The 9,759-nt window shown below is 55.5% G+C and overlaps 1 long non-coding RNA gene across 2 annotated transcripts; it reads left to right on the top strand.

Annotated features, from left to right (window-relative positions):
- The first annotated feature begins 937 nt into the window (after positions 1–937).
- On the top strand, positions 938–8,712 carry LOC142420106 (uncharacterized). Of its 2 annotated transcripts, none has more exons than XR_012778690.1 (5): positions 938–1,055; positions 1,301–3,852; positions 4,236–7,294; positions 7,794–7,912; positions 7,996–8,712. It is a non-coding gene; the product is annotated as an uncharacterized LOC142420106 (long non-coding RNA). The 2 variants fall into 2 exon arrangements; XR_012778691.1 differs by having other exon boundaries at positions 938–1,079.
- The last annotated feature ends 1,047 nt before the right edge of the window (positions 8,713–9,759 follow it).

Here is a 9,759-nt window from a genome sequence, read left to right as displayed (position 1 = left end):
AATAAATAAGTGAATCTGGTTAAAAAAACAAGCACAAAGCCTCTCCTTGCCTCGAAGGGGCTGGAAATCTGCCGGCAAAGCAAGGAACCCTCCTGCGCGTTGCCACTGAGCGGCAGCACAGCTTGTGCCCATGCAGCTCCGCGGTCCCTTCGGAGAACTGGAAAGAAATTTTTTTTCCTGGCAACTATAATGTATTACTAACAGGAATGACCTCGTGGAAAGGCTGGGGAGCTTTGCTGGGGCCTCACCTCTCCCTGCAGGGAGCAGTTCCCAGGGTCCCGGAGCGAGCTTCGGCCTCGTCCTGGCTGCTGCGGTGAAATCACAGAATCACAGAATCGTATAGGTTGGAAAAGACCTTTAAGATCATCGAGTCCAACCGTAAACCTAACACTGCCAAAACCACCACTACACCATGTCCCTAAGCACCTCATCCAAACATCCTTTAAATACCTCCAGGGATGGGGACTCAACCCCTTCCCTGGGCAGCCTGTTCCAGTGCTTGATAACCCTTTTGGTGAAGTAAAATTTCCTAATATCCAGTCTAAACCTCCCCTGGCACAACTTGAGGCCGTTTCCTCTCGTCCTATCACTTGTGACCTGGGAGAAGAGACCGACCCCACCTCTCTACCCCCTCCTTTCAGGCAGCTGTAGAGAGCGATGAGGTCTCCCCTCAGCCTCCTTTTCTCCAGGCTGAACAACCCCAGGTCCCTCAGCCGCTGCCCATCAGCCTTGTGCTCCAGACCCTTCCCCAGCTCCGTTGCCCTTCTCTGGACACGCTCCAGCCCCTCAATGTCCCTCTTGGAGTGAGGGGCCCAACACTGAACACAGCATTCGAGGTGCGGCCTCACCAGTGCCCAGGGGCACGGTCACTGCCCTGCTCCTGCTGGCCACGCTATTGCTGATACAAAATTGATACAAAATTTTTGATACAAAATCGAGCGTGGCCGTGTGAGCAAAACCACGCGCGTGGTGATTAATGCGTGTCCAGGCACAGGTTTGGAGGGTGCTGCATGAAGCTCTCGTGGGTTAAACGCTGCTTTTCCAGGAGGAGGGGGGTAAGCGGTACACTGGGTGATTTGGTAAGGTCACAAATTGGTCCCCTGAGGTCCCTATGCATTTGCAGAGAGAAGGAGCGGGACCTGCCGGCCTGCTCTGGCTTCTCCACTTCTCGTTCCTTCTCCTGTCACAAATCGTTGCCTTACAGACTTTGCCTTCATCCCTCGGAGCCCAGCAGGAGGGAACTGGGACAAAACTGAACACCCAGCCTGATGGCTGCTGTCGTTTTGTTAATGCATGCTAGGTACTTGCTGATTGTCCGTCCGTCTGTCCATCGCATGCCTCTGTAGTCGCTCAGATGCAACGCTGTATTTTGGAGGTCCCAGCTTGCAACACCCCAATAAGGCTTCGCCTTTGGACAGTGCGAAGCCCTTAAGCGAAGGAGCATCGAGCCTCTGCCGTGCGTTTCACGGGAGCATCCACTCCTGGCTTTTGAAAGCCACGGTCACATCGAGAACAGGGAAAGCAAACCTGGCCCGGGGTGAAGAAGCAGAGCCGGGATTGTCTGTCTGGTCCCCTTATGAAAAGCAGATGTGACCGAGGAGCCGCATTCCTCTGAGCAGGATCCTCTGCAGGACTTCTCCAGCTGGAGGGCAATGTGGAAAGCAGCGGGTTTTCGCACGAGTTCATCTTCTGCTGAGTTTCCTCTTCCTCTTCCTCTGCTCACAAGAGGAACTTTCATCTTTGCCTCTCGAGTCACTGTCCGTGCTTCTCAAAAACACTTTGGCTTTTGCTTCCCTACTCGGCGCAGAGCCACCAGTGCACCCAGCAGTCCCCAGGGAGACCTGCCGAGCCCACGCGTTGGGTTTCACATCTGGGTTTTATGTGCTGGGTTTTGCATGACGGCTTTGGCATGCCGGGTTTTACACACCGGGTTTTACGCACCAGATTTTGGACACCAGGTTTTACACACCGCGTTTTGTATGCTGGGTTTTGCACGCTGAGTTTTGCACGCCGGGTTTTGCACACTGGGATTTGCAGGCTGGGATTTGCACGCTGGATTTTGCACGCTGGGTTTTGCACGCCGGGTTTTGCACGCCGGGTTTTGCACGCCAGGTTTTGCACACTGGGATTTGCACACTGGATTTTGCATGCTGGGTTTTACTGCCGGATAACCAGGGTGGGGTCAGGGCTACGCTTCCCGCCGGGGCTCACCACAGCTATTTTGCCATGCGCTGAGAACAAAGTCGCTTGTCTCCAGTGTGTTTTTTCACAATCGTTAAAGCGCTTTAATGAACTTCTCATAGAAGCAATGAAGAAATACGGTGACTAAGCCAAAGCAATGCACGGTGCCCCACGGAGCGAGGGCAGGTCACCCAGGCAGGGCAGGGGAGAGGGCTTTGCTGCGGTCTGGAGGGACGACTGCAGCCATGCTCCAGGCATATGGCTCTCCAAGAGAGCCAAGACATTGGGCTTCCTTAGCATTTAAGCACTGCAAATTTTGTCCGTGGGTATAGATCCCTCATTAGTTCGGATCAAAGCGGAGCAGACTTGCAGGGAACTTGCAGGGAAAGCTGTGCCGGGTGCGCAAGCCGTCCCCAGCACGGCTGGATGCGGCCCTGGGCAAGAAAGCAGGTGCTTTGGGATGGCAAATTATGCCGAGCTAATGACAAGACCTCCAGGGAGAAGCAGCTCGCAGACCTGCTCTTGCTTTGCAAGAGAAACGCGGAGCCCTGGGGCAGCCGCTGGAGCTGGTGTCAGCGCGAGGGCTTGGAGCAGGGGGCGAACCTCTGCCAGGGGGTTCAGCCCAGCAAAGGTGCCGAGCCCGTTGTCCCACGGGGTGAGGAGCACGAGTCCCTTCGGGGCTTCCCTGGCCTCGCTCAGCACGGTGGACGTCAGCCACCGAGCTGGTGGGCCCCATCCTGGGCATTGCACAGGCTCCCACCGGCCACGGAGCTAAACCCCAGCTGCTCTGAGCAGCCCCTCGGTCCCTTTCCAAGCTTAATTTGACCCAAAAGTAGTTGCTGCAACTCATACTCTGGGGGGAATGGCTGCAGGGCAGCCGGTTCCTGATGCTGCCGTCATCTACAGAGACGAAAGCACAAGCAGGAGCATGTCAGCGGCGGCAAAGGCTTTGCGGAGGGGAAAAAAAAAAAAAAAAAGAAAAGAAAAAAAAGCCAGCGCCGCCATCAAACCATGCAAACAAAAAAGCTGCGCTGGGGGGTGGTTTGCTGGAGGCTGAGCGTGGTTTCTGCGTCACCGGCAAGCTTTGGCCAAGGGTTGGCTTGGGCCGGACTGGGTGTTAGAAATATTGAAAAATATGCAGAAATTGAGAGCTGCCAATAAAACCGTCGTTGCCAGAGTCTGCAGGCGGCACAAAATGGAGGCCTAGGAGGAATGTGCAAGCTGTTTTTGTGCATGCTAATTATTTCCAGATGCATGCTCTTTGCAGCGACAGAGAAAATATTAGTTGTTTCTGAATATATTTCATTCCACCATTAACAGTATCGCCAGTGGGAGTAAAACCTTCCCCACTGGCTGTTGCTCGTGCTGCTGAAGCGAGCCCGGATTCCGGCTTGGATGCTCCGCCGAGGAGAGCTCCCAGCGTTTTGCACGGAAGGAAGGTTTCCTCCAAGCACCAAATCCTGCTTGGTTCCCCCATGGAATTCGGAGGAAATCTGGGATTAAGCCACGCTGCTAAAATCATTGGGCTCGCTCTGAATTGGTGCCTGGAGAAAGCAGCTTGCTGGAGACCCAGAGCAGCACCGCAGAGCTCGCCGTGAGCAGGGCATTTGGGCATCACCCGTTGCCAAAGAACAAACCACCGCGCAGGTCGACCCCGAGAGCCTGAGCAAGGTGTGTGCAGGGTGCCCGGCCCCTATCTTGGGGGAGCACGGCTCCCACCCTGCCGCACCCTCCCAAATATCAGCCCGCGGCGTGCACCGGGGCAAGCAGATATGGGAGGAGCTGGGGCGCGCGGCAGCTGTCCTTGCTGATCAAGGTGGAGCACCCCGTTTTTTTGGCCGGTGAGGGTGTGAAGGGGGATGTGGAGGAGGAAGCAGGGCTGAGCCGTGTCTCCCGGCTGGACTTTTCTTGCATTTTTGTGTTTATTTGTTAAAACGCCCCTCTTCCCATTTCAAAGCCAGAGAGGCGTCCCCGCAGCCCGACCTCCCCAGACGTGCTGGCTGCGCTTGCTCTGGGGTGAATAATGCTGATTTTTTTATTTGTTTGCACTGCAGCAGAAGGCTAGGACTGCCTGCCGGCCATGGCCCCATTTGCAGAGCCCTCATCTCATCCCTTTTTGCTCACCGTCTTAATCACACAAAACCCTGCCCAGAACAGGTGGTGAAGCCCATCAAAATTAAACGACTTGACCGAGGCCATGTGAGGAGTCGGTGGCAGAGCAGGATCATCCCTAGCTTTAAACATCCCCTGAACAACACGCCAGGATTTTCTCCCTCCTTTCTCGACCTAATTTTGCTAAGTGCTAGAAACAAGGCCAAAAAAAAAAAGAGCTGCCGTACGCAAACCCTGTGGGATCCTTTCAGCCTCCTCTGCCCAGTGGCACCAGTCAATCCTGAAAGCATCACCAGCATGTGCTGCGCCTTTCCCATTGTTTCCACAGGGCTTCAAACCAGAAAGGCAAGTTGGTGAAAAAAGTCGGTCTAGGAAGTAATACAAAAGGCAAGCTTAATTATACACATTGGGTATTGCCTCTCCCTATTCCATTAATCCATTGAGCTAGGTAATGGTAAATTAGGTCAGATTATGTGAGCGCTGAAATAAAACCCACAGGCCAAATTCCTTGCACCCACACCTCCTTTACCTCTGACATTGCATAAATGTTAATGGGCACTGGAGCTGTCTGCATTGCTTCACTGGAGCTGCAGTGCTGAGTTTTCAAATTTTGGCTCTTTTGGCATAGGAATAACCCCGCAGCATCATTAGGGCTCAATTCTCTCTAATTTTCTTTGCATTCGTTTTCATGGCCCTCACTGACATCACTGCGGTTGATCTGTGACATATAAAGCTGTTATGCACACACCGGCTGCGAAACGAATGCCTTGGTAATCTGGAGTGCTGCTCTGGTGAATCAAGGCAAAAAGAGATGCTCTGAGTCTGTACCGGAGCAGGGATTAATGTTCTTGATTTTCCAGTACTAATCTACCTACTGGCAACTCGGTGTGCTCAGCAAGGGCTTAAAACCAGGGGATGCCTTACGCTGATGTTCAAATAAGTGGGTCAGCCCACCCCGAAGACAAAACAATACCGTTTGCTTCTTTTTATGGCATTTGCTAATATAGAGATAAAAAATAACTGGATCGCATTGGGTTTCCTAGGGGCTGATATTTCCCCGGGGCCGCCTCTTCCCCGGAGCATTGCAAACGTGCCCGGGTGGGTGGGAAAACCCAGGCTGGTGTCAGAGAGCCCCTTTTCCAGGGCACCTTCTGAGGCTGACGCTGCCTTTGACCTAAGGACAGTTCTGGGGAGTGAGGTCCAGACTCGCTGTTTAAAATTTATTTTGAGGCTTTGAATATTTCTAAGGAGGGACGGGGCTGGCGGGGCTGGTGGCGGCCAAGTGCTGGCATGCCAGGAAGGGGTTGCATCCGTGCCACGTGGGATGGGGAATCGGCGTTCCGGGGTGTGCTGCTCACTGAGCGCTGGCAATGCCCGCGTGAAAACCGTCCTTCCTCCAGCATAAGCATCTGGCAACACAAGCCAGCAAAAAAAAAAAAAAAAGGCTGTGGGGACATAAAGTTCAGGCTGGTTGTACGGCAAAGAAGACTGCAAACATATCCCCGTAACGACATACGTTTGCTCTGACCCCTCTTCTAAGGTGAACGCTTTACACCATGCCATAAACAGGTGCCTTTTCCTTTCCACATTTAAAAATACAATTACCTGCTGCTGAACACTTAAATTAAAAAAAAAAAAAGTCCTGTCATTTGCTGCTATGTGGCATCGTGCTGCCGGAGGTGAAGTCGCGTTCCCCCTCCTCCTCACCCCCAATTCGGCACCCACGGCTGCCGGCAGCCCCACGACGGTGGCGGCAGGTTGTGAAAAGGATAAAACCCACCCTAAAACAAGGTGTTGCTCAGCTGTTAGAGAACTTGTAGATTTGGAAAGTGAAAAAAAAAAAAAATATATCCCACTGGGTCTCGTAGATAAGCCACAACTTGTGTGGTTCCCAGAAGGTGTCTGCCTCCCAGCAGGACACTCCTGCCTTATCGGTGCGGGTGCAGCCGTGGTGTCCTGCACCTCCTGCCCAGCCAGAGGCCGCGATAAGCAAAACCGGGTCCTCCTAATCAGCTGCAGAGTGCCAGGCAGATGGCCTGGGGCCTGCAGGCACCTTCTTTGGGCAGGGACTTAGGAAAGCCAGGGGCATTTCGCTTCATTTTGCAAGTTGTTTCTCCCTTCTAGTAATGTTTCTGGTGGTGTGTTATTATTTCTGGTGTTTAAAAGCTGTCCTACGGTGGAGAGGCCCCATAAAGAAGGTTACATACCAGCGAGGACTCAGATCTGTGGGTCTGATTCATCATTTTATTTAGCTGCTCGCCGTGATGCAACGCGCGTGCAGATTGCAGTGGTGTATTTCGCATCGACTTGTCAGTGTATAAACGAGCGTGCTCTGCGCGGCCTGCAGCCAAACTGTGCTTTTAACAGCACAGATGGCTTTGGCCTTTGCTGCTTCTCTGCGTGACGGAGTTTGGGGCTCGTGGAGCACCCGAGGGACACGCTAAGCCCAGGGGAGCTCCGGCACCAGGGGAGCTCCCGGTGGTTGTGGCCCGGGAGGCAGCAAGGGAATCATTGCACAAGACCGACTTGTCTCAAAGGAAGGTTTTGTCAATCGAGTTGAGTTCACTTTGTTGATGACCTTGGTGGGATGACTCTTATTTGCCAGGCAGGGATGGCAGGAAAGCATCCAAGAGACACAGGCTGTTCCTTTTCCTGCCGGTGGGATGTGTGACTCGACAAAACCGCAAGCCAGACCGGACTCCCTGCCCCATTTTCCCTCCACAAATGATGAATAATTTTGTCCCTTCTTCATGAACGTGGGGAAAATCCTCGGTCCCTGCAGCTCTCCTTTGGCATCTCTGCCTGCAGCAGCTCCCTGCGCCCCGGGGTGGCCCCTGGCACGGGGCACGGAGCAAGAGCAGAAAGGATTCCTCTGCCAGTGCTCCTCAGGGTTAAAATATAACCTGTTCCTACCTGGAAACAGCACCGTATTTCAGAGTGATTCATACTATTTCTTATCAGGGAGCAAGACCTAAGACTTTAGGGAAAAGGGCTCATTAAGGTAAGTGACACTCTAATTTCCCCACCCTCCTCTGCCCTGCCAAAAGCATTGGAAGGAGATTAGCTGCTGTTGACTGTTGTTTCTGGAGTAGAAAACCTAGATAAACTACGCAGAGCAATAGTGGAAAGTGTTCCTCTTTGAGTTTTAATTCAGGCATTTCCTTGAATAAGGCTGCCTTGCAGAAAAGGAAGTTCTCATGCCCGTGTTTGATTTACGTCTTGCAGACGCGGGTGATCATCGGGGAGCGCTGTCTGCTGGAATTACATGTGCGCACGTGGCTCTCCAGCTCTGAAATGTCATTTAAGCTGGAGAACACAGTGTCAAACCATCTGTCAGCAACATATATTTGGTTTAGTCTCTTTTGGAGGAAACAAAGCCATGATAATCCAGTGGCTTCTGCCAGGGGGCAAGATGGGCGGGAAAGGAAGGAGAGATTTAGCAATTGCTGTGTTAAATTGCATGTTCTTGAAGGACTTTTTATAGTCTCTGTTTTCTACAGGGTTCAGGACACTTGATGACGCCTGGTCTCATGGGACAGTGTGATGGCTTGGGCCCGCCAGGACGGTGGCCAGGTCTCACCTCCGGCTCTCCCACCCCCTGTACAAGCAACCGCTCCAGGTGCAGAAAACGCTGCCAGGTACCCAGAATCAATCAGGAGTGAATCACGCGCGTGATGCTCTTATTATTGTAACTTTTTCCAGTGCCGCGTTCCCACGGAGAACAGAGGCTTCCCAGCACAGACACGGGGCAGGAGGGAGGAGGACAGCACGTGCCAGCGCCAGCCCCGCTGCCGCAGCCCCTCTCCAGGTACCTGGACAGGAGGGGAGGATGAGAACAGACCTTTTCTCACCTCGTGTGTATTCATTTCACGGTTAACAGGAAAACCAAGCGCTTTAATGCTCTGCTTTTTTGGGCCCTCGGAGGATGGTTTTCTTACTTGCTTCCCAAGGCTCAAGCAGCAATAAATTGCTTTGCATTATCACGGTGCTTCATGCGAATGGTTAACCTTGATTTCAGTACACGCTATGCAACGCCACCTTCCCAGCAAGGTTGAATTCCAAATAATCCTTCAAGGAGGAATGAAATAAAGTCGGTGCTTTTCCCAGAGTCCTGGGCCACAAAGGCTTTGCCTCCATCTTTTTGAGAGTGTCAAATGTAATAGGTTTGGGCTGATTTCATGGTGGAACAAAGAGATCACACAAAATACAGGGGAAGAGGAGCGTTCGGGGGCGCAGGGGCATGGGGGGAGCTCGTTCCTCCTGCGGCCAGGCCAGGATTAACAGCTCTGCGGTGGAGCGGGAGCTGCGGCGAGGGACGGTGGATGCTGTGGATCCCATCTTCCCAAAAAGCCTTTGCAGGGAAGGGCAGGAAGCTCTCCTAAGCCCTTCCACGAGCTTTTCTTCCCCACGCAGAGGCTCAGGCCCACGTGGCACCTCATCCTGCTGTCCTGGCCCTGCCGGACGGAGCGACAGGAGAGGGTGCTGGGCTCTGTGCGAGCTGCGGCACCCAGAAAACCCCGAAAGCACAACCAAAAATAAATCCTATCGTAGGCAAAACTCCTCTGAGACGAAGCGGCAGCAGCACAAGGACCCGAGCTGGCCCCGTGGCCTCGCTTGTGCTTTGGGGAGCATTTGGGGCTGTTTGGGGACGCGGAACGTCCCCGTGCCAAGGGCTGCTTTACTCCCAGCCGCGCCGTAGTCCCGCAGGACATAGACCACCTTTGCTCGTGTAATGCCCACGATTCCCCCCTTCCTCCCCTCCCCGGCCTCGCCCCGCGGCACCCCGGCGGCGCAGGGCTGGGTGCAGCCGGGGGTGCCCACCCCGGAAGCCCCCCAGGGCCAGGCGCGGGAGGCTGCAGCACCCCGGCCGCGCACACGGGCCGTGCCCTGCGCCGCGGGAGCGGTTCGCACCCCGGCCCGCCGGAGCGGGGCTGGGCCGGCGGCTGCAGGGCGCCGCGGGCCCGGGGGCAGCCCCGGCCCCCTCCTGCCCCTGCCTGTGCTTGCACGGGGGGGCGGGCGCTTGCACCGGCCGTGCCTGGGGGTGCCCGCTTGTGCAAGGGGCACAGTCACGGGGGTGCGCGGGTGCTCGCACGAGGGACGCGTGCTTGCACGGCGGGTGGACGCGCACAGGGGGGCACGCGCTCGCACCCGGACCGCCAGCGCACGAGCCGCTTGCACGGCCGCACGAGGAGGACACGCCCGCAGGCGGGCCCGGCTGTCGCACGGGAGGCGCGGGAGCGCGGTTCCCCGCCGCGCGCGCCGGCCAGCCGGCCCGCCCCCGCCGGCAGAGCCAATCACGCCCCTCCGCCCCGCCGCCGCTCCCCGCCATTCGCCCGCATCCCTGCCAATCTCCCTCCCGGTGCCCGGCCGTCTGTGACGTCACGCCTCGGGGCACCCCCGCCGCGGCCCCACGGGGCGGCGGGCGGCGGCGGCGGCGGCTCGCTATTGGCGGGCGCGGGGCGGGGC

The sequence above is a fragment of the Mycteria americana genome, chromosome 23, assembly GCF_035582795.1.
Source record: "Mycteria americana isolate JAX WOST 10 ecotype Jacksonville Zoo and Gardens chromosome 23, USCA_MyAme_1.0, whole genome shotgun sequence".
In the NCBI taxonomy this organism is placed as follows: Eukaryota; Metazoa; Chordata; class Aves; order Ciconiiformes; family Ciconiidae; genus Mycteria; species Mycteria americana.
Note: the sequence above shows the minus strand (reverse complement) of the source record. Positions and strands in the feature narration are given on the sequence as shown.